The sequence below is a fragment of the Apodemus sylvaticus genome, chromosome 7 (genome assembly GCF_947179515.1).
Source record: "Apodemus sylvaticus chromosome 7, mApoSyl1.1, whole genome shotgun sequence".
NCBI lineage: Eukaryota > Metazoa > Chordata > Mammalia > Rodentia > Muridae > Apodemus > Apodemus sylvaticus.
Window position 1 is genome coordinate 37,480,147 of NC_067478.1, and position 23,950 is coordinate 37,504,096.

Consider the following 23,950-nt stretch of genomic DNA (forward strand, 5'->3'; position numbering starts at 1 on the left):
GGTGGTTCCTACAAAAATGCATTTCTCTGCCCTATTAAGGATGGTGTGCTTACAATATGAATGTGTAGGAAAGTCTACTGTGGGAAAGACTCTTCCCACCTTTACCCATATCATTTGGAGCACCATAAGGCATAGGTCTATTGTTCCCTAAATCCTCCAGAGAAAGCCAGACTGTGGTGACCTATATTATGTGGGTAAAGCGAGACAATGCTTTCTTTTTTATAATTGCAGATGGCATCCTCCATGGTAGGGAGTTGTATGTATCTGAAATCCTTCCCCCATTCAGGAAATACCTTAGTGTTTCATTTCTGAGAATCTTCACTCCAGGTTCCTGCTGGGAAGAAGGACTGAAGGTTAAATGAGTGAAAATGATTCTGCCATAGAGGCTCCATGGAAAATCCCTAGAAGAACTGGGGTTAATTTCATGTGATCCAATGTGACTTCATGTGGCACACTCTGTTCTGATTTTTTTTTTTCAAATATAGCACAGGCAGGAGACACAGATGTTGAACAACAACAAGATCCTGATAGTAAAGAGATGTATCCTGGTAAGTAACAGGATGCCCTGTGGAGAGCAACAGGAAAGGACTCAAGAAGAATTGGGTTGTACATTCTGCTTGCCAGGCTGAAGCAGTGGGAAAGGCATCAATGAGATATAGATTTGTTTAATTCACCTTCCATCCATAATGGTTAAGCATAGAAGCAAAGCCCAGCAAACCCCACTGGCAATTAAAGATGAGCCAGAGGAGTTGGGGAAATGTCTTTTTAATCAAGAGCACCTTCTGCTCTACCAGAGGACTGAGATTCTAATCTCAGTACCCCATAATACTGCTCACAGACATCTGTAACTCCAGTTCCAGGGTATCTGATGCCCTCCTCTGGTCTTGGTTGGCACTGCATGCATGTGGTACTCAGGCACTCATATGCAGGCAATACAGCTGAAATAAATTTAAAAATGCAAGCATTCTCCCTGCCTCTGTCACTGCCAAAGTCCCAAGCCTTTGATTAAAATTAGTAGATATTCTTCTGCATTGCTTGTTTGACATCTGGCTTTTACCTCTGACTGCTGGTTTGTGATAGAACTATCAGTGGATTACAGCTTTCTATAGTCACTGATATGAGCCTGAGACATCATGTGTAAGGCCAATATTGCAGAAGGAGGAAAGTCTCTTCTGGCTGTTCCTGCAGGATTTATCACAACACCTCCATGGCCCTCTCTTGTCCATTAAGTCTCTCTATAAAGGGCACTCTATTGGTAGATGGCACAGTGAGTAGTCTGGCCTTACTGCAGCACCTTCTATAACAGGAGGAATTGAGGAGCCAGTGGAAAGCTGAAGCTAATCTGGTGTGAGCCAACATGGCTATATCCTCTGTAGGCAGAAGTGTGTGAGCCACTGTTTCTTTTCTTGTAGATGTGATTGAAGTACAACAATGGGAGCTAAGAAAAGTGTTGAGTACTGTAGCTCCTGGTAGGTAACTGCATTCTCTGTCTATACTGTCACATGGGGAAGGTGTCAGTAGGGAGAAGGAAAGAGGGAAGGATATATGTGAGCTCCTTACCAGCCTATGTTCTTCACACTAGACTGACCTGTAAGTGAATGGGTCAAAGAAAACATTGACACCTGTATTGGAACCTCTGGCATAGTATTTAATGGTGGATCTAGAACTCTGGTACAGCTCTGACTTCCTTTTTAAACATTCCTAGTTTAGAGGGGGCACATATATTCCCAGGATTTAAAGGACATGGCCCCTTGTATTTTCTTTCCAGTATCCTTTCTGGCTTCATCCTCCTACCTGTGGCTGAACTTTACTTTCCTGCCTGTCTCATCAGATCTTGTTTGTCCTCTTGTGTGTCATGACTTTCCTTAGAGTGCTCTGGGACTTTTGTGTTCTTCATGCTTAGTATGTTTCTCACCTGTCTTGCTCTGTCTGTTTGTCTCTCCTGTATTCTATTTTGGATACATTGATTCTGCCTTGTGCAACCTCAAGGACTCCTCTTTCTGATCAATGTACCTACAGAGATGCAGGAGTCCTCCTCTTTGGCCACATTGTTTTACCCTAATTTAGTCTCTTACCCACAGCCCCTTTCCCAGCCTCTTCCCTATTTCCTGAGTAAAATAGTGACTCTACACTTTGTGTCCATTAATCCATAAAACCCGTCTACCTTGTTGCTGATTCTACTAATTGGGTTGCACTGCCAACCTGATGTGACCTAACCATCTAATATGTTGTTCCCTGGATTCATTTCCATTTTGTGCCTCTGTTTATTCAGTTGTCCCCTGCCCCTGAAATTTGGCCTCACTTGAGTCCTGTACAAAGTTCATGGGACAGCCAAAGACCGAAAGAGTAGTGTATACAATGGGACATTGCCTATGTACATGCCCAGTAAGACATAGTTGAATCTTACCAGGTCATCTGGTTCATGCCTTCTGGTGTGGAACAGTGGGGAAGGGTTGTTTTAGTCCCATTGAGGAAAGCAGGGGAGCTGAACAGAGTGGTGACAGGAATGCTGAGCACAGCACAGTCAGTAGCAAAGCTTTGTTTCTGATGGAAGAGGGGAGACCCAAAGGGATCATCCAAAAGTGGCAACCAACAAAATAACAACCAATAGAATTTTTTCCCGGAAAATATTGATATAAGATAGGATATAAGTTTGAAATCACTCACCTAGTATGGTCAGTTTGTTTTTTTCAAGAAATACCCAAGATCCAGCCAGTGGTGGTACATGCCTTTAATACCAGCACTTGGGAGCCAGAGGCATGCTGATTTCTGTTTTCAAGACCAGGTTGGTCTATAGAATGAGTTACGGGACAGCCAGGGCTGTCAGAGAAACCCTGTCTCAAAAAACAAAACCAAACAAAAAATTATTAATAGAAAGAAATGAAATATCCAACAGGATCCCAAAGCTTTGTGATATAACTCATTTACTATTATGAGCCTATTTCACTTTTCATTTGCTATTGTGTACCTATTTGTATTGTATTCCTAGTGGTTGATACATTGTTTCCAGTGCCACCAACATCTTAGCATGATGATGACTTCATATCGATAAGAAGGAAAAAGAGGATGAAATGGAGGAGGTGCTACCACTAATTAAAAGCCTCCCATATGGACCCAGTGCGTACAGAATACCCAGAGTCTTTAGGAACTTCAAAAGCATTGGAGGGAGTGAGGGAGAGTGCACAGAGAAACAGAAATAGACACAGACATTCTGAGATTCCTGTTTACTATGGTAATGAACTGCTATATCAAAACTTGTACAGTTGTCAGGAGATGTTGAGAAAGTATGTGAGGATGCCACAGGGGGGTAGGAGGGAACCCATGGGGAGGAGGTTGACATTTGGAAGGAGTGTTAGAAAGATAGAACAGTAGTCTAGGATACAAATCCCAAGGTGGGGAGGAATCTGGCATCAGAGGGAAGCATCAGAACATGGAAAGTCTCCATGGAGAGTTTCTTACTTAGGGTTACTATTGCTGTGATGAAACACCATACAAACTTGAAAAGGATAGGGGTTTTTGGTTTTTTGTTTTTACTTACATATCCTGAACACAGACAGTTGAGAGAAGCCAATTCAGGAACTCAAAGAGTAAAGGAACCTGGGGCAGCATTGCTGCAGAGGCCATAGAAGACTCCTGCTTACTGCCCTGCTCCTTAATGGCTTATACAGCCACTTTCTTCCTTTTGATCTTTTTTGTTTTGTTTTGTTTTGTTTTTTGAGACAGGGTTTCTCTGTGTAGCTCTGGCTGTCCTGAAACTCACTTTGTAGACCAGGCTGCCCTCGAACTCAGAAATCTGCCTACCTCTGCCTCCCCAGCACTGGAATTAAAGGTGTGCACCACTACCACTTGGCTTTACAGCCTACTTTCTTTTTTTTTTATTTTTGCATTTTATATTATTTTTATTTACATTGCAAATGATTTCCCCTTTTCTGGGTCCCCACTCCCCGCAAGTCCCATAAGCCCTCTTCCATCCCCCTATTCTTCCATCCACCCCTTCCCACTTCCCTGTTCTGGAATTCCCCTATACTCTTGCACTGAGTTTTTCCAGAACCAGGGCCCACTCCTCCATTCTTTTGGACATCATTTAATTTGTGGATTATGTCCTGGGTATTCAAAGTTTCTAGGCTAATATGCACTTATCAGTGAGTGCATACCATGATTGATCTTTTGAGACTGGGTTACCTCACTTAGTATGATGTTCTCCAGCTCCATTCATTTGTCTAAGAATTTCATGAATTCATTGTTTCTAATGGCTGAATAGTACTCCATTGTGTAAATATACCACATTTTTTGTATCCATTCCTCCATTGAAGGACATCTAGGTTCTTTCCAGCTTCTGGCTACTACAAATAGGGCTGCTATGAACATAGTGGAGCATGTGTCCTTATTGCATGCTGAAGAATCCTCTGGATATATGCCCGGTAGTGGTATAACAGGGTCCTCAGGAAGTGACATGCCCAGTTTTCTGAGGAACAGACAGACTGATTTCCAAAATGGTTGCACCATCCCAGCAGCAGTGGAGGAGTGTTCCTCTTTCTTCACATCCTCGCCAACACCTGCTATTCCCATAAAAATCCCAACCCAGTTCTTCATAGAGCTAGAAAGAACAATTCTCAAATTCATCTGGAATAACAAAAAACCCAGGATAGCTAAAACTATTCTCAACAGTAAAAGAACTTCAGGGGGATAAAATATCCCAGACTTTAAACTCTACTACAGAGCAATAGTGATAAAAACTACATGGTATTGGTACGATATCATGCAAGCAGATCAATGGAATAGGATTGAAGACCCAGAAATGAACCAACACACCTATGGTCACTTGATCTTCGACAAAGGGGCGGAAAGCATCCAGTGGAAAAAAGATTCTCTTTTCAACAAATGGTCCTGGTTCAATTGGAGGTCAGCATGCAGAAGAATGTGCATCGATCTATTCTTATCTCCTTGTACCAAGCTCAACTCCAAATGGATCAAGGACCTCCACATAAAACCTGACACACTGAAACTAATTGAAAAAAATAACTGGGGAAGACCCTGGAGGACATGGGCACAGGGGAAAAGTTCCTGAATAGAACACCAATAGCTTATGTTCTAAGATCAAGAATTGACAAATGGGACCTCATAAAACTACAGCCTCCTTTCTTATAGAATGCAGGATGACAAATCTATGGATGGCCCTGCACACAATATTCTGAGCCCTCTCTCAGCATTCACTAATTAAGAAAATGTCCTGTAAACTTGCTCCAGCCTGGTCTTGTAGAGGCAATTTCTCTATCTCAGATGCACCCTCCTCTCAGATGACTTTAGCTTGTGTCAAGTTGACACTAGAATAGCCAAGACTAATGTCATGAGAGTGGAAGGCAAATACATAAGTCATGTCATGAAGTACCATAAGGACTATAAGTTAGTGAAGTGGGGCTAATCATGTCAAAGAATATATAAATGGCATCAAGAGTAAAGAGTGGCGAAGCAAGGATGAAAGGTAAGAGTGGAGAAACCTCACCAGGCCAGATTCAATAATACCGAGTATTAGGGTGAAGAGACTTGAAGGAAGGCGATAGGTGACTGTCTAGGAGCTCTTTCCACTTCAAAGTAGCAAGGTCCCAAAAATCGGTGGTGCCATCCAGTTGGAAACCACAACTCTACCTTGCCAGGGTTTCCTCTAAGTATGAGTAACTGGATGCACTGAAAGTTGGAAAAGACAGATAGGAGACCTTGAACATAGCAGAGTCTTCAGGCGAAAATGATATTTTCAACTAGGACAGATGTGTAGCCTAGGAAAAAGCCATTCAACCACTGCAGAGTTTCATGTTTTTTGAAATAACCCTCATTTCTCCTTTGCTCATAGGCCCCAGGTCCTTTGTATGAATGTTGAGACCTTTGTTAGCTGGAGATAGAGAGATGTTAGCCAATGGCCAGAACGACTTGAGTAAATCTCTGGAAAAAGAGACAGTGGCTTTGTCATATATGAAGACTTCTAGTAAGATCTAGGACCTTGATTTGCTCTTGACTCTGTTTTTTTTTGTTTGTGTTTTTTGTTTTGTTTTGTTTTGTTTTTTTGAGACAGGGTTTCTCTGTGTAGCCCTAGCTGCCCTGGAGCTCAGTCTGTAGACCAGGCTGGCCTAAATCTGCCTGCCACTGCCTCCCAAGTGCTGGGATAAAAGGTGTCTGCCACCCTTGCCCAGCTGCTCTTGGATCTCCATTTTCAGCCTCTTTAGATTCCTAACCCCATTGATACTGTGCTTGCCAGGTTGTTCTGTCATTTCAAACTTAATTGTAGAAACACCAAGATGTGTTGGCTCATTTTGTCAACTTGTGATAGGATCTAGAGTTATCTGAAAGGGGAATCTCAATTGAGAAAATGATTCCATAAGGTCCACCCAAAGGGCATTTATTTCCTTTATTTTTCCACTAATTTCTTTATCCACTTTACATCCCAGTCTCAGTCCCAGATCCTCCTAGTCCCTGCTCCCTGGCTAACATATCCCCTTACCTCACTTCCCTGTTCTTCTTGAAGTTGTAAGTCCCTTGACAGGAACCAACCCATTCTGGCGCCCCAAGTCACTGCAGGAGTAGGTGTATATTCTTCCACTGAGGTCAGACAGAGCAGTCCAATTAGGGGATCAGAATCTACAGGTAGTCAGGAGAGTCAGGTTAAGCTCCCACTCCAGTTGTTGGTGCATTTGAAGACCAGCTGCACATCTGTGCAGGGGGGAGGCTAGACCCAGCACTTTTATGCTCTTTGGTTGGCAATTCGGGCTCTGGGAGCCCCCAGGGGTCCAGGTTAGTTGATTTTGTTGGTCTTTATGTAGAATCCATATCCCCTCCATGTCCCTCAATCCTTCCCCAAATTCTTCCACAAGACCCTCAGCTCGGTCTCTCTAATATTTGGCTGTGAGTCCCTGCATCTGTTTCAGTCAGCTGCTGGGTGGAGCTTCTCTGAGGACACTTATGTTAAGTTCCTGTTTGCAAGTATAGCAGCATATTTTTAAGAGTGTTTGTCAGGGATTAGCTCTAGCTCATGGGATGGTTCTCAGGTTGATCCATTCATTGTTTCGCCATTCCCTTGGACTCTGTGACATCCCTATCCCTGAACTTTTTGTAGACAGGACAAATTTTAAGTCAAAGTATTTGTGTGTAGGTTGGTGTCCTTATACCTCCACTAGGAGTCCTACCTAGCTATAAGACAGCCATGCCAGCCTCTATATGCCTCAATGCTAGGAATCTCAGCAAAAGTCACCCTCATAGACTTCCTGGAATCTACCCCATCCCAGGTCTCTGGTAACTCCTAGAGATGTACACCCCACAATATTCTCTCCAATCAACCTCCAATTTCTGTTCACACTCCCTGTCCTCTTTCCCACACTTTTCTGTCCCTCTATCCACTCCCAATCACAATTTATTTTCCATTCTGAATAAGATTGAAGTGTCCTCTCCTGGCTTTCCTGGGCCCACCTGGTTACTTAGCTTCTTTGGGTCTGTGGATTATTATGTGGATATTCTGTACTTTATGGCTAGTATCCACTTAGAAGTGTTTGTATATTCTGCATGACATTTTGAGTCTGGGTTACCTCATTGAGCATATTTTCTTTTTTTTTTAAATCTCTTTCTATTTTTTTATTCAAAATATTCCTTTTTAAAATATTTTCCTTTTCTATATTCTTTGTTTACATTCCAAATGATTTCCCCTTTCCCAGATCCTTCCTCCCTACATGTCCCATAAACCTTCTTCTCTCCATCCATTCTCCAATCACTTCCCTCCTTTTTCTCTGTCCTTATATTCCCCTCCAATGTTAGATCAGTCATTTCCAGGATCAGGACCCTCTCCATATTTCTTCCTGGGAGTCACATGTTATCCAATTTGTGCCTTGGGTATTCGGAGCTTCTGGGATAATTGATATCCACTTATCAGAGATTGCATTCCATGTGTATTCTTTTGTGATTGGGTTACATCACTTAGGATGATATTTTCCAGATCAAACCATTTGCCTAAAAATTTTGTGAATTCATTGTTTCTAATTGCTGCGTAGTATTCCATTGGGTAAATATACCACGTTTTCTGTATCCATTCCTCCTTTGAGGGACATCTGGGTTCTTTTCAGCTTCTGGCAATTATAAATAAGACTGCTATGAACATAATGGAGCATGTGTCTTTATTGCATACCGGAAATCCTTTGGGTATATGCCCAGGAGAGGTATAGCATGTTCCTCCGGAAGTGTCATATCCAGTTTTCTGAGGAACCGCCAAATCGATTTCCAAAGTGGTTGTTCCATCTTACAGCCCCACCAGCAGTGGAGGAGTGTTCCTCTTTCTCCACATCCTTGCCAACACCTGTTGTCTCCTGAGTTTTTGACCTTAGATATTCTGAGTGGTGTAAGATGAAATCTCAGGGTTGTTTTGATTTGCATTTCCCTAATGACTAATGATGTTGAGCACTTCTTAAGGTGCCTCTCAACTATCAGAATTGCTTCAGGTAAAAATTCTTTGTTTAGATCTGTACCCCATTTTTTAATAGGGATAATTGGTGCCCTGGGGTCTAATTTCTTGAGTTCTTTGTATATATTGGATATTAGCCCTCTATCAGATGTAGGGTTGGTGAATATCCTTTCCCAATTTGATGGTTGCCATTTTGTCATTTTAACAGTGTCCTTTGCCTTACAGAAGCTTTGTAATTTTATGAGGTCCCATTTGGCAATTCTTGATCTTAGAGCATAAGCTATTGGTGATCTGTTCAGGAACTTTTCCCCTGTGTTCATGTCCTCAAGGGTCTTCCCCAGTTTCTTTTCTATTAGTTTCAGTGTGTCGGGTTTTACATGAAGGTCCTTGATCCATTTGGAGTGAAGTTTACTACATGGAGATAAGAATGGATCAATTCGCATTCTTCTGCATGTTGACTTCCAAGTGAACCAGCACCATTTGTTGAAAAGGCTATCTTTTTTCCACTGGATGTTTTCGGCTCCTTTGTCGAAGATCAAGTGACCATAGGTATGTAGATTCATTTCTGGATCTTCAATTCTATTCCATTGGTCCACTTGTCTGTCACTGTGGAATACCATGCAGTTTTAAAAATATTTCTCTGTAGTATTGCTTGAAGTCAGGGATACTGATTCCCCCAGAATTTCTTTTGTTGTTGAGAATAGTTTTAGCTATCCTGGGTATTTTGTTATTCCAGATGAATTTGAGAATTGCTTTTTCTAACTCTGTGAAGAACTGAGTTGGGATTTTGATGGGGATTGTGTTGAATCTGTAGATCACTTTAGGCAAGGTGGACATTTTAACTATATTAATCCTGCCGATCCATGAGCATGACAGATTTTTCCATTTTCTGAGGTCTTCTTTGATTTCCTTCTTCAGAGACCTGACGTTCTTTTCATATAGATCTTTCACTTGTTTGGTTAGAGTCACACCAAGATACTTTAAATTGTTTGTGGCTATTGTGAAGGGTGTCATTTCCCTAACTTCTTTTTCAGCTTGCTTATCCTTTGAGTATAGGAGGGCAACTGATTTGCTTGAGTTGATTTATAACCAGCCACTTTGCTGAAGTTGTTTATCAGCTGTAGGAGTTCTCTGGTGGAGGTTTTTGGGTCACTTAAGTAGACGATCATGTCATCTGCAAATAGTGATAATTTGACTTCTTCCTTTCCAATTTGCATCCCCTTGACCTCCATATGTTGTCTAATTGCTCTAGCTAGAACTTCAAGTACTATATTGAAAAGATAATGAGAGAGAGGACAACCTTGTCTAGTCCCTGATTTTAGTGTGATTGCTTCAAATTTCTCTCTGTTTAGTTTGATGTTGGCTACTGGTTTGCTGTATATTGCTTTAATGATGTTTAGGTATGGGCCTTGAATTCCTGTTCTTTCTAAGACTTTTAGCATGAAAGGATGCTGAATTTTGTCAAATGGTTTTTCTGCATCTAATGAGATGATCATATGGTTTTTTTTCTTTGAGATTGTTTATGTAGTGGATAGCATTGATGGATTTCCTTATATTGAACCATCCCTGCATCCCTGGGATGAAGCCTACTTGATCATGGTGGATGATCGTTTTGATGTGTTCTTGGATTCAGTTGGCAAGAATTTTATTAAGTATTTTTGCATCAATATTCATGAGGGAAATCGGCCTGAAGTTCTCTTTCTTTGTTGGATCTTTGTGTGGTTTTCGTATCAGCGTAATTGTGGTTTCATAGAACAAGTTGGGTAGAGTTCCTTCTGTTTCTATTTTGTGAAATAGTTTGAAGAGTATTGGTGTTAGGTCTTCTATGAAGGTCTGATAGAATTCTGCACTGAAGCCATCTGGTTCCTTGCTTTTTTTGGTTGGGAGACTTTCTATGACCCTTTTTATTTCTTCAGGTGTTATGGGACTATTTAGATGATCTATTTGATCCTAATAAATCTATTTGACTTAGTTTTGGTGTTGGATATCTCTCTCAGAAACTGTCCATTTAATCCAGATTCTCCAATTGTGTTTAGTATAGGCTTTTGTAGTAAGATCTAATAATTTTTTGAATTTCCTCAGTTTCTGTTGTTATATCTCCCTTTTCATTTCTAAGTTTGTTAATCTGTATACTGTCTCTGTGCCCTTTGGTTAGTCTGGCTAAGGGTTTATCTATCTTGTTGATTTTCTCAAAGAACCAGCTCCTGGTTTTGTTGCTTCTTTGCATGGTTCTCTTAGTTTCTACTTGATTGATTTCAGCCCTGAGTTTGATGATTTCCTGCCTTCTACTCCTCCTCGGTGAAATTGCTTCTTTTTGTTCCAGGGCTTTCAGGTGTGTCATTAAGCTGTTAGTGTATGATCTCTCCATTTTCTTTTTGGAGGCACTCAGTGCTATGAGTTTTCCTCTTAGCAAAGCTTTCATGTGTCCCATAGATTGGGGTATATTGTGTCTTCATTTTCATTAAGTTCTAAAAAGTCTTTAATTTCTTTCTTTATTTCTTCCTTGACCAAAGTATCATTGAGTAGAATATTCTTCAGTTTCCATGTGTAGGTGGGTTTTCTGTTGTTTTTGTTGCTATTGAAGACCACTTTTACTCCATAGTGATCTGATAGGAGGCATGGGATTAGTTCGATCTTCTTATATTTGTTGAGGTCTGTCTTGTGCCCAATTATATGGTCGATTTTGGAAAAGGTATCATGAGGTGCTGAGAAAAAGGTATATTCTTTTGCTTTAGGATAGAATGTTTTATATATATATATATATATCTGTTAAATCTAATTGGTCCAAAGCTTTAATTAGTTTCACTGTGTCCCTGTTCAGTTTCTGTTTTCCTGATCGGTCCATTGAAGAAAGTGCAGTGTTGAAGTCACCCACAATTATTGTGTTAGGTGCAATGTGTGCTTTGATCTTTAGTAAAGTTTCGTTTATGAATGAGGGTTCCCTTGCATTTGGAGCATAGATGTTCAGCATTGAGAGTTCTTCTTGTTGTATTTTTCCTTTGACCAGCAAGAAGTGTCCCTCAGAGTCTTCTTTTGTTGAATTCGGGTTGAAAGTCACTTTTATCTGATAGTAGAATGGCTACTCCAGCTTGTTTCCTGAGACCATTTGCTTGTAAAATTGTCTTCCAGCCTTTTACTCTAAGGTAGTGTTTGTCTTTGACCCTGAGGTATGTTTCCTGTATGCAGCAAAATGTAGGGTCCTGTTTACGTATCCAGTCAGTTAGTCTATGTCTTTTTATTGGGCATTGAGCCCATTGATGTTAAGAGATATTAAGGAATAATGATTATTACTTCCTGTCATTTTTGATGTTATTTTTTAAATTTGATTGGTTATCATCTTTTGGGTTTTATGAAAGAGGGTTACTATCTTGCTTTTTCCAGGGAGAAGTTTCCCTCCTTGTATTGGTGTTTTCCTCCTATTATCCTTTGTAGGGCTGGCTTTGTGGATAGATATTGGGTAAACTTGGATTTGTCATGGAATATCTTAGTTTCTCCATCTATAGTGATTGAAAGTTTTGCTGGGCATAGTAGTTATGGCTGGCATTTGTGTTCTCTTAGAGTCTGCTTGAGATCTGCCCAGGATCTTCTAGCTTTCATAGTCTCAAGTGAGAAGTCTGGTGTGATTCTGATAGGTCTTCCTTTATATGTTACTTGGTCTTTTTCTCTTACTGCCTTTAATATTCTTTCTTTGTTCAGTACATTTGGGGTTTTGATTATTATGTGACAGGAGGTATTTCTGTTCTGGTCCAGTCTGTTTGGGATTCTGTAGGCTTCTTGTATAATCATGGGCATCTCTCTCTTTAGGTTAGGTATGTTTTCTTCCATAATTTTATTGAAGATATTTGCTGGCCCTTTAAGTTGTAAATTTTCACTCTCATCTATGCCTGTAATCCTTAGGTTTGGTCTTCTCATTGTGTCCTGGATTTCTTGGATGCTTTGGGTTACAAGCTATTTGCATTTTGCATTTTCTTTAAGTGTTGAGTCCATGCATCTGAGATTCTTTCTTCTATCTCTTATATTCTGTTGTTGATATTTGCATCTCTGTCCCCTGATTTCTTCCCAAGGCTTTCTATCTCCTGAGTTGTCTCCCTTTGCGTTTTCTTAGTTGTTTCTACTTCTGATTTTAGATCCTGGATGGTTTTGCTTAGCTCCTTCACTTGCTTGTTTGTGTTTTCCTGTAATTCTTTAAGAGATTTTTGTGTTTCCTCTTTCATGACCTCAGCCTGTTGACCAAAGCTTTCCTGTAGTTCTTTAGGTGATTTTTGCATTTCCTCCTTATTGGCTTTTGTATTCTCCTGAATTTCTTTCAATGATTGTGTTTTCCTTGTAAGGGCTTCTAACTTTTGATCCATTTTCTCCTGAATTTCTTTAAGTATGTCCTTCATGTGTTCCTGAACCAGCATCATGACCAGTGATTTTAAATCCAAATCTTGTTTTTCTGGTGTGATGGGGTATCCAGAACATGCTGTTAAAGGAGGATTGGGTTCAGATGTTGCCATATTGTCTTGATTTTTGTTAGTGACATTCCTGCGTTTGCCTTTTGCCATCGAGTTCTCACTGCTGTTAGTTGGTTTTGTTGTCAATGCTGGACTCACCAGTGAAAGTTGTCTCTTCCCAGCTGGCCTCTGGTGCACAGCCCACCTTCTGCACTGCCTGGAGGCAGTATTCTGTGGCCCAGGATGTTCAGATCCCAAGCAGACACCTGAAGGCTCCTGCCTGGGGCCTGTTGGACACACCAAAGCACAATAACTACTCCCAGCTGGCCTCCTGGTTCCCCTCTGGCCTCTAGCAGGACCTGGAGATGTGGTGTTGTAGCCCAGGTTGTTCTGGATCCTGAAGCAGAGATCTGAAGGCTCCCGCCAGAGGCCTCAGGACTAGAACCTATGCTCTGTGGGGTCGGACCCACATTGTGTCCTCCCAGTCTGCCTCCGGGTGCACACCAGCCTCTTGTACTTCCTGGAAACTGAGTGCTGTGTCCCATGCTGTTCAGATCCCAAAGCAGACACCTGAACGCTCGCACTGTGGCCTGCTGTACTCACCAGAGCACACTGACTCTTCCCAGCTGGCCTCCGGGTGCCCCTCTGGCCTCCTGCAGGTCCTGGAGATGTGATGTTGTAGCCCAGGCTGTTCTGGATCCCGAAGTGGAGATCTGAAGGCTCTCGCCAGAGGCCTCAGGACTGGAACCTCCTGCTTTTCATTTCTAATTTTGTTAATTTAGATACTGTCTCTGTGCCCTTTGGTTAGTCTTGCTAAGAGTTTATCTATCTTGGTGATTTTCTCAAAGAACCAGCTCCTGGTTTTGATGATTTTTTGTATGGTTCTCTTTGTTTCCACTTGACTGATTTCAGCCTTGAGTTTGATGATTTCCTGTCTTCTACTACTCCTGGGTGAATTAGCTTCTTTTTGTTCCAGAACTTTCACTTTAAGGTGCTAGTGTATGCTCTCTCCCATTTCTTTTTGAAGGTACTCAGAGCTGTGAGTTTTCCTCTTAGCACTGCTTTCATTGTGTCCCATAGATTTGGGTATGTTGTGCTTTCATTTTCGTTAAATTCTAAAAAGTCTTTGATTTCTTTCTTTATTTCTTCTTTGGCCAAGGTATCATTGAAGTAGAATATTGTTCAGCTTCCATGTGTATATGGGCTTTCTGTTGTATTTGTTGCTATTCAAGGCCACTCTTACTCCATAGTCATCTGATAGGAGGCATGGGACTAGTTCAACCTTCTTATATTAGTTGAGGTCTTGTGACTCAAGACCTTGTTCACTTTGGAGAAGGTATTATGAGGTGCTGAGAAAAAGATATATTCTTTTGCTTTAGGGTGAAATGTTACATAAAGGTCTGTTAAATCCAATCGGCCCAAAGCTTCATTTAGTTTTACTGTATCTCTGTTTAGTTTCTGTTTTCCTGATCGCTCAGTCCATTGAGGAGAGTGGAGTGTTGAAGTCACCCACAATTATTGTTTTACGTGCAATGTGTCCTTTGAGATTTAGTAAAGATTCTTTTGTGAGTGATGGTGTCCTTGCATTTGGAGTGTAGATGTTCAGAATTGAGAGTTCTTGGTGGATTTTTCCTTTGCCCAGCAAGAAGTGTCCTTCCCTGTCTCTTTTGATGACTTTAGGTTGAAAGTCAATTTTATCTGACATTAGAATGGCTACTCCAGCTCGTTTCCTGAGACCATTTGCTTGTAAAATTGTCTTCCAGCATTCAAGGCCCATACCTAAACATAGTAAATGCAATATACAGCAAACAAGTAGCCAGCATAAAACTAAATGGAGAGAAACTTGAAGCAATCCCACTAAAATCAGGGACTAGACAGGGCTGCCCCTTTCTCCTTATCTTTTCAATATTGTACTTGAGGTACTAGCTCAGGCAATTAGACAACATAAGGAGGTCAACGGGATACAAATTGGAAAGGAAGAAGTCAAACTATCATTATTTGCAGATGATATGATAGTCTACCTAAGTGACCCAAAAAACTACATTAGAGAACTCCTACAGCTGATAAACAACTTCCGCAATGTGGCAGGTTATAAAATCACTCAAGCAAATCAGTAGCCTTCCTATACTCAAAGGATAAGCAGGCTGAGAAAGAAATTAGGGAAATGACACCCTTTACAATAGCCACAAACAGTATAAAGTACCTTGGGGTGACTCTTACCAAACATGTGAAAGATCTGTATGACAAGAACTTCAAGACTATGAAGAAGGAAAAGGAAGAAGACCTCAAAAGATGGAAAAACCTCCCATGCTCATGGATCAGTAGGATTCATATAGTTAAAATGGCCATTTTGCCAAAAGCAATATACAGATTCAACACAATACCCATCAAAATCCCAACTCAATTCTTCACAGAGTTAGAAAGAGCCATCCTCAAATTCATCTGGAATAAGAAATAACCCAGGATAGCTAAAACTATTCTCAACAATAAAAGAAATTCTAGGGGTATCAGTATTCCTGACCTCAAGCAATACTACAGAGCAATAGTGTGAAAAACTGCATGTTATTCGTACAGTGACAGGCAGGCAGATAAATGGAACAGGATTGACGATCCAGAAAGAACCCACACACCTATGGCCACTTGATCCTCAACAAAGGCACTGAAAACATCCAATGGAAAAAAAAAGATAGCATTTTCAACAAATGGTGCTGGTTCAACTGGAAGTCAGCATGCAGAAGAATGGGAATTGATCCATCCTTGTCTCCTTGTACTAAGCTCAACTCCAAATGGATCAAGGACCTCCACATAATGCCAGAAACTCTAAAGCTAATAGAAAAGAAACTGGGGAAGACCCTTGAGGACATGGATACAGGGGGAATGTTTCTGAGGAGATCACCAATAGCGTATGCTCTAAGATCAAGAATTGACAAATGGGACCTCATAAAATTACAAAGTTTCTGTAAGGCAAAGGACACCATCAAAAGGACAAATCTGCAACCAACAATTTGGGAAAAGATCTTCACCAACCCTACATCAGATAGATGGATAATATCCAATATATATAAAGAACTCAAAAAGTTAGACTCCAGAAAACCAAATAAACCTATTACAAAATGGAGTATAGAGTTAAACAAAGAATTTTCACCTGAAGAACTTTGGGTGGCGGAGCATCTTAAAAAATGCTCTACTTCATTAACCATTGTGGAAATGCAAATCAAAACAACCCTGAGATTTCACCTTACACCAGTCAGAATGACTAAGATTAAAAATTCAGGAGACAGCAGATGTTGGCAAGGTAGTGGAGAAAGAGAAACACTCCTTCACTGCTGGTGGGGTTGCATATTGGTACAACCACTCTGGAAATCAGTCTGGCAGTTCCACCGAAATCTGGGCACCTCATTTCCAGAAGATCCTGCTATACCAATCCTGGGCATATACCCAGAAGATTCCCCAGCATGTAATAAGGATACATGTTCCACTATGTTCATAGCAGCCCTATTTATAATTGCCAGAAGCCGGAAAGGACCCAGGTATCCCTCAACAGAAGAGTGGATGCAAAATGTGTGATATATATATATATATATATATATATATATATATATATATATATATATATATATGCAGTGGAGTACTATTCAGCCATTAGAAACAATGAATTCATGAAATTCTTAGGCAAATGGATGGAGCTGGAGAACATCATACTAAGTGAGGTAACCCAGACTCAAAGGATAAATCATGGTATGCACTCACTAATAAGTGGATATTAACCTAGAAAACAGGAATACCCAAAACATAATATACACATAAAATGAGGTACAAGAAGCATGGAGGAGTGTCCCCTTGTCCTGGAAAGACTCAGTGAAGCAGTTTAGGGCAAAACCAGAACAGAGATGTGGGAGGGAAAACAGGGGGAGGGAAGGGGGCTGATGGGACTTTCGGGGAGTGGGGGTCTAGAAAAGGGGAAATCATTTGAAATGTAAATAAAAATATATCAAATAAAAAAAAAAGAAAAAAACCAAAAAAATTGTCTTCCAGCCTTTTACTGAAAGGTCGTTTTTTTTTTTTTCTTTGACACTGAGGTGTATTTCCTGTATGCAGAAAAATGTAGGGTCCTATTTCCTTATCCAGTCTGTTGGCCTATATCTTTTTATTGGGGAAATTGAGTCAATTGATATTAAGAGATATTGAGGACTAGTAATTATTGCTTCCTGTCATTTTTGATGTTACTTTTATATTTGCATGGTTATCTTCTTTTGGATTTGATGAAAGAAACTATACCTTGCTTTTTCCAGGGTATATTTTCCCTCCTTGTATTGATGTTTTCCCCCTATTATCCTTTGTAGGGCTGGATTTGTGGAAAGATATTGTGTAAGTTTGTTTTTGTCATGGAATGTCTTGGCTTCTCCATCTATGGTGATTGAGAGTTTTGCTGAGGTAGTCTTGGATGACAATTGTGTTCACTTGGAGTTTCCATGAGATTGACCCAGGATCTTGTAGCTTTCATGGTCTCTGATGAGAAGTCTGCTGTCATTCTGATAGTTCTGCCTTTATATGTTACTTGACCTTTTTCTCTTACTGGTTTTAATATTCTTTCTTTGTTTTGTGCATTTTGTGTTTTGACTATTATGTGATGAGAGGAATTTCTTTTCTAGTACAAACTATTTGGAGTTCTTGTATATTTTTGGGCATCTCTTTCTTTAAGTCAGATAAGTTTTCTTCTATAATTTTGTTGAAGATATTTACTGGTCCTTTAATTTGGGAATCTTAACTCTTCTATACCTGTTATACTTAGGTTTGGTCTTCTCATTGTGTCCTGGATTTTCTGGATGTTTCAGGTTAGGAGCAATTTGCATTTTGCATTTTTTGACTGTTGTGTCAATGTTTTCTATACTATCTTCTAAACTTGAGATTCTTTCTTCCATCTCTTCTATTCTGCTGGTGATGCTTGCATCTATGACTCCTGATCTCTTTCTTAGGTTTTCTATCTCCAGAGTTGTCTCCCTTTGTTATTTCTTTATTGTTTCTATTTCCATTTATAGATCCTGCATGGTTTTGTTCAATTCCTTCACCTGTTTTGTTGGGCTTTCCTATAATTCATTAAGGGAATTTTGGGGTTCCTCTTTAAGAGCTTCTAGCTTTTCACCCATATTCTCCTTTATTTCTTGAATGGAGTTATTCAAGTACATCTTAAATTCCAGAGTTGTCTCCCTTTGTTATTTCTTTATTTTTTCTATTTCCATTTATAGATCATGCATGGTTTTGTACAATTCCTTCACCTGTTTTGCTGTGTTTTCTTGTAATTCATTAAGAAATTTTTGTGTTTCCTCTTTAAGTGCTTCTAGCTTTTCACCTGTGTTCTCTTTTATTTCTTGAATGGAGTTATTCTTTAGTTATTCAAGTCTATCTTAAAGTCCTCTATCATCATCATGAAATGTGACTTTAAATGAGAATCTTGCTTTTCTGGTGTGCTGTGGTGTTCAAGGTTCACTGTGATGGGATAGCTGGGTTTGGATAATGCCAAATAGCTTTGGTTTCTGTTGCTTATATCCTTGCACTTGCCTCTCAATGCAGTAACCAGTCATGCACTAAAGCCTTCATATCATGACCCAAAATGATCTTTTCTCTTTAAAAATGTTGATTATCTAAATCAGTGTTTCTCACCCTTCCTAATCTGCAGCCTTTTAATAAAATTCTTCATGTTGTGGTGATCCTCTAGTCATAAAATTATTTGCATTGCTAATTCATATTTTTGTTGGTTATAAGTGGCATAATGTAAATATTTTTGTAGATATAGGTTTGTCAATGGGGTCTCAATTCAAAAGTTGAAAACCACTGATCTAAATTTTCTTGCTATTTTGATGAAACCTAACACAGACGATTTAGACGACAGGGCTGGTGTATTAGTTTGGGTTCTCTAGAGTCACAGAACATATGGGCAGTCTTTATATAGTTAGGGAACTTGTCGATGACTTAGTCTATAGTCCATCTCCCCAACAATGGTCAGCAGCAGCTGTGGATGGAAGTCCAAGGATCTAGCAGTTGCTCATTCTCACGAGGCAAGCAGGCAAGGAAGAGTGAGTAGATCTTCCTTCTTCCAATGTTCTTATCTAGATCTCCAGCAGAGGGTGTAGCCCAGATTAAAGGCTGTAGGTCTCCAGCAGAGGTGTGGCCCAGATTAAAGGAGAGTGGGTCTCCAGCAGAGGTCGTGGCCCAGATTAAAGGCATGTATCCCTGTGCCTTTAATCACAGATGATCTTGAACTCAGAGATCTCCTTGTCTTAATCTTCTGGAATTCATAGCCACTATGCTTCAAGATCTCCATGACAAGATCCAGGACAGAAACTTATATCTCTGAGCCTCCAGATTAGGATCACAGATGAGCCTTCCAATTCTAGATTGTAGTTCATTCCAGATATAGTCAAGTTGACAACCAGGAATAGCCACTACAGCTGGTAAGGCAGCTCAGCAGTTAAGAGCACTGACTGCTTTTCCAGAGGTTCTAAGTTCAATTTCCAGCAACTACAAAGTGGCTGACAACCATCTGTAATGAAAGCTAGTGACCTCTTCTGGTGTGTCTGAAGACAGCTACAGTGTACTTTATTGTGTTTATTTATTTACTTATTTATTTATGATGAAATAAATAAGTCTTCTTTAAAAAGATTTAAAAAATACACAAAAATCATGTTGAAAATGACATTCATCTAATAACCTTAAAAATTTAGGCTGGCTGTGGATATGGCTCAGTAAAGCATGTGCTTTGCAAGCCCAGGGACCCGAGATAGATTCATTCCCAGAACCAAATTAAAGTGTTCGTTGTGGCACATGCTTATAGTTTCAGAGCTGGGAGCTGGAGACAGAAGGATCCCATTGAGATGCCCTTGGCCTGTAAAGATCCTAGATCAGGAGTAAGGATGGCTGTGAGTCACCATGTGGTTGCTGGTGTTTGAACTCAGGACCTTTGGAAGAGCAGTTGGTGCTCTTGCCCTCTGAGCCATCTTTCCTGCCTTGTGCTGAACTTAATGAAATTGGTTTAGTCTAGGATGAACCTATCCCAAACCTGTTGAAAAACCACAGTTATGGATCTGGCTTTTGAGATGGACCATTACAATGGAATGTTGTGTTCTGCTTAATTTTGACAGTAATTTAATACCTATGTTTCTTTGTTTTTTATTTTTAGAGCCAGTGACAACAAGACTTAAGAATGCAAACTAGATGTGGTAAACATCCAGAAAATGCAGAGACAAGAAGAAAATGCACAGTATTAGTACTGGGATGTTTGAGATAGGGTCTCCATGGCCCTGGCTGTCCCTGTTAATCTGTCTAGTTATCAGGACATCATCTGGCATGTCCTGCAGAGTTGATTCTTGTACATTCTTGTGGGCTGTATGTAAATGGATTGTTTTTCCATTTACATCCTGTTCTGTGAAGGTTGTGGTGAGCTCACTCGGACCAAGCTGGCCTTAGGAATTTATGGCAATCCTGCCTCCCAACTGTAGATTACAGATAAGTGTCACCAAGCTAGCCAGAGAATGCTTCCTATTAAAGAATTAAGCAAATGGAGTCCAAACCAGTTGAACTTTAGAAAACATAAAGCTAGGCTTAAGGTACTGCATGAATAAAGCATGGTATGGTTTCAGATGTATTTGTGATACAATGGGATCTTGGTATTAATGGGATGGGAAAAATGGAATGCCAGATAAGGCTGAATGCTACATACATTGTAGTTTCTGAGCAGATGTGTTCAAATTGTATTGCATTTTCAGTAAGATGCTGTGATGAGAATTTGATGTGTTCATTATGCATTGAAGGAGGAACATGGTCAGGTTTTACAGGGTGGGGATTAGGGGTGTTATGTTTATGTGTGCAATTGCCCTTTTGTGCCAGAGTGGCATATTGGATCTCATGCTAGAGTTCAGCTGCTGTGAGGGAGCTAGGTAATGAACTTGGATCCTGAAAGCAGTTAGCACATTTGACCACTGAGCCATCCCCATCACTGACCTGAACAAGAGACAAGTTCAAACAAGGCATTGTTTTAGTGGGGAGTAAACTTATTTTCCATTAAATTTACTAACTCAAACCTTTTAATATACACTGGATGAGATTTTTGGCTAAGCCTCCCAATTTAGAGATTCTGACTGAATAATTCTTTTTGTTAATAAAGGGCTAATACTATTTATCACCTGGGGCCTGTAGCTTGTTAAGGAACTTACCTGAGATCTCAGTAGAGACTCAAGCCTTAAAAAAAAAAGCTGGGGTCTGGGGCTGGAGAAATGACTGCAATTCAAAGAACCTGGGTGTTGACAGTGCACACCTTTAATCCAGGCACTCCTGGTTCCAGGCTCACACTGTCCCTCCCCCTAACACCACGTACCTCCTCTGAGAGAGTGGAGATTCCCCCATCCCCAGTATCCCAGGGATGGCTCAGCAGTTATTAGCACAGGCTGTTCTTCAAGAGGTCATGAGTTGAAGCCCCAGCAACCACAAATAGTCTCAGAGCCATCTATAAAGTGAGCTGTTGGCCTCTTCTGTCATGCAGGTGCACATGCTGATTGAGAAATATATTTAGTTTGCTTTGTTTTATTTGAGTCAGGGTGTAGCTTTGGCTTTCCTGGAGCTGAAGTTTGTAGGCCAAGCTGGCCTTGAACCACAGATTGCCCAGCCCCTGCTCCAGAGTGCTGGGGTTGAAGGTGAGTGCCTCCACACCCAGCTTGGAAGAAGGATTCCCAATTGAGAAAACACATACATAGAATTGGCCTATCCTATGGGCAAGTCTAGAGCACTTTGTTAATTAATGGTTGCTCAGCATCACTCCTGGGAAGGTGAGACTGAGTAGTATAAGGAAACAAGCTGTGCTGGGTGCTGGTGTCCAGCAGTTCTCTGCGAGCTGAGGACAAACAAAGAAACACTTTATTAGGAAAACAGAAAACTGAGCAAGCCACTGGGCACCTTTCTCCCATGGAGCCATTCCTCCATGGCTTCTGCTTCAGCTCTTTCCTTGAGTTCTTCCCTGATTTTCCTGAGTGATGGAGTGTGGCCTGAGTCCTGAGAGTTGAAATAAACCCTTTCTTCCCCAAGTTACTTTTGGTCTTGGTGTTTATTACAGCGATGGAAACCCTAACTAAGAAGGGAGCCCTTAGGTAAAATATAACCCCCTTGAGAAATAGCTTTCAAAAGAATTATTTGAAAATCTTAACATGACGACTGTACATTACATTGGGCAGTGGTGGAACACACCTTTAATCCCAGCACTTGGGAGGCAGAGGTAGGTGGATGTCTGAGTTCAAGGTGAGCCTGGTCTACAGACTGAGTTGCAGGACAGCCAGAGCTATACACAGAAAGCACGTCTTGAAAAAACAAACAAAAAAAAACCCATAAAACAACAAACAAACAAACAAACAAAATTTGTACATTCCTGGTCTAGCAAGATATTTCAATGAGTAAGGACACTTAACACCAAACTTGAGGACCTGCTTCCCCAACCCAAGATGCCCTCTGATCTCCATATTCCTAGCATGGTATCTATCTGCATACGCTCACAAATAAATATAAAAATACAAAAAGAAAAACTTTTGGGGACTGTTTCTGTTATCACTAGAGGAAGCAGATTCCTTGCTCTGAGGTCGAGTGATAGAAGCTCCAAAAGAATCAAAATCTTAAGTGTAAGACTTTAATGAAGCTACTCATCTGAACTAAAAAAAGATGCTGCTTATCATTGGACACAACAGAAGAAAGTGTTCCTAAAAGCTTATCACAAACTGAAGGTCTGGGACTGGACAGATGACTCTGAATAAGAGAGAGAATTATTGTTCTTGAGGACCTGAGTTAAAATCTCAACAGCTATCTAGTCAGACAGGTCACAACTACCTGTAACTCCAACTTAAAAGGTAATCCCACACCTCTGACTTCTGTGGGTGCCTGCACTCACACAGTGCACAGGTGCTCAGACATACATAAAAACAAAATCTTAAAAACAAACTGAAGCCCCAACTGGATAACTGGACGTGTTCCAAAATAAGAAAGATCAACTGGTAAAGGGCCTTGAGGTCAAGCCTGACTAGACACCCCATGGACCATACTGTAAAGGAGAAACCAACCTGTCCTCTGTCCTCCATGTGTATAACATGGCACAGCTCGATAGACACACCAAACAAAAATATGTTGGAGAAAATAGAAGGTTGATTTAAAGGAAAGGAAGGATAGAAGAGAGACCTCAGTGAGAGAGGAAGCCCATAGCCTCTCAATTTGTGCCAGTTTAAGGGGTACCTTTAGAGATCGCCCTCCCCTGCTCAGAGAAAAAGTGACAGGGGATGGAGGAACGATTTAAGATGGGGTGACCTGGAGGGAAGCAGTAAGTGGGATGTAAAGGGAATAATTAAATAAATAAAATTAAATTTACAAAAATATGGTGTTCAGACCCAAACAGTATTCTCAACAGATGAATCTTAAATGTCTGAGAAGCACTTAAGGAAATGTACATCCTTAGTTATCAGGTAAGGACAAATCAAATTGACTCAGATTTCACCTTCACATTCATCAAAATGGCTGAGAAAAAAAATGCTAAGTTACAGTTCATCCTGGAAAAGATGTGGAGCAAAGAGAACACTCCTCCATTGCTGGTGGGAATGCAAACTTGTGCAGATGCTTTGGAAATCAATTTGGTAGTTTCTCAGAAAAGTGGAAATAGAACTATCTCAAGGCCCAGGTATACCACTCCTGGGTATACAACAATAAGATGCTCTAACATTTAATCCAAGCACTTGGGAGGCAGAGGCAGGTGGATTTCAAGGTTCCAGGCCAGGCTGGTCTACAGAGTGAGTTCCAGGACAGCCAGGGCTACACAAAGAAACCCTGTCTCAAAAGCCAAAAAAAAAAAAAAAAAAAAAAAAAAAAAAAAAAAAAAAAGATGCTCTATCATACCATAAGGACACCTGCTCAACTATGTTCTTAGTAGCTTTATTCATAATAAGCAGAAACAGAAAACAACCAAAAAATGGATAAAGAAAATGTGGTACGTTTACTGTCTTAGTCAGGGTTTTTATTCCTGCACAAACATCATGACCAAGAAGCAAGTTGGAGA

The 23,950-nt window shown here is 40.5% G+C and overlaps 1 pseudogene; it reads left to right on the top strand.

Moving 5' to 3' along the window:
* The first annotated feature begins 19,905 nt into the window (after nucleotides 1-19,905).
* LOC127690332 (uncharacterized) lies at nucleotides 19,906-19,969 on the top strand (annotated as a pseudogene).
* Nucleotides 19,970-23,950: the final 3,981 nt, after the last annotated feature.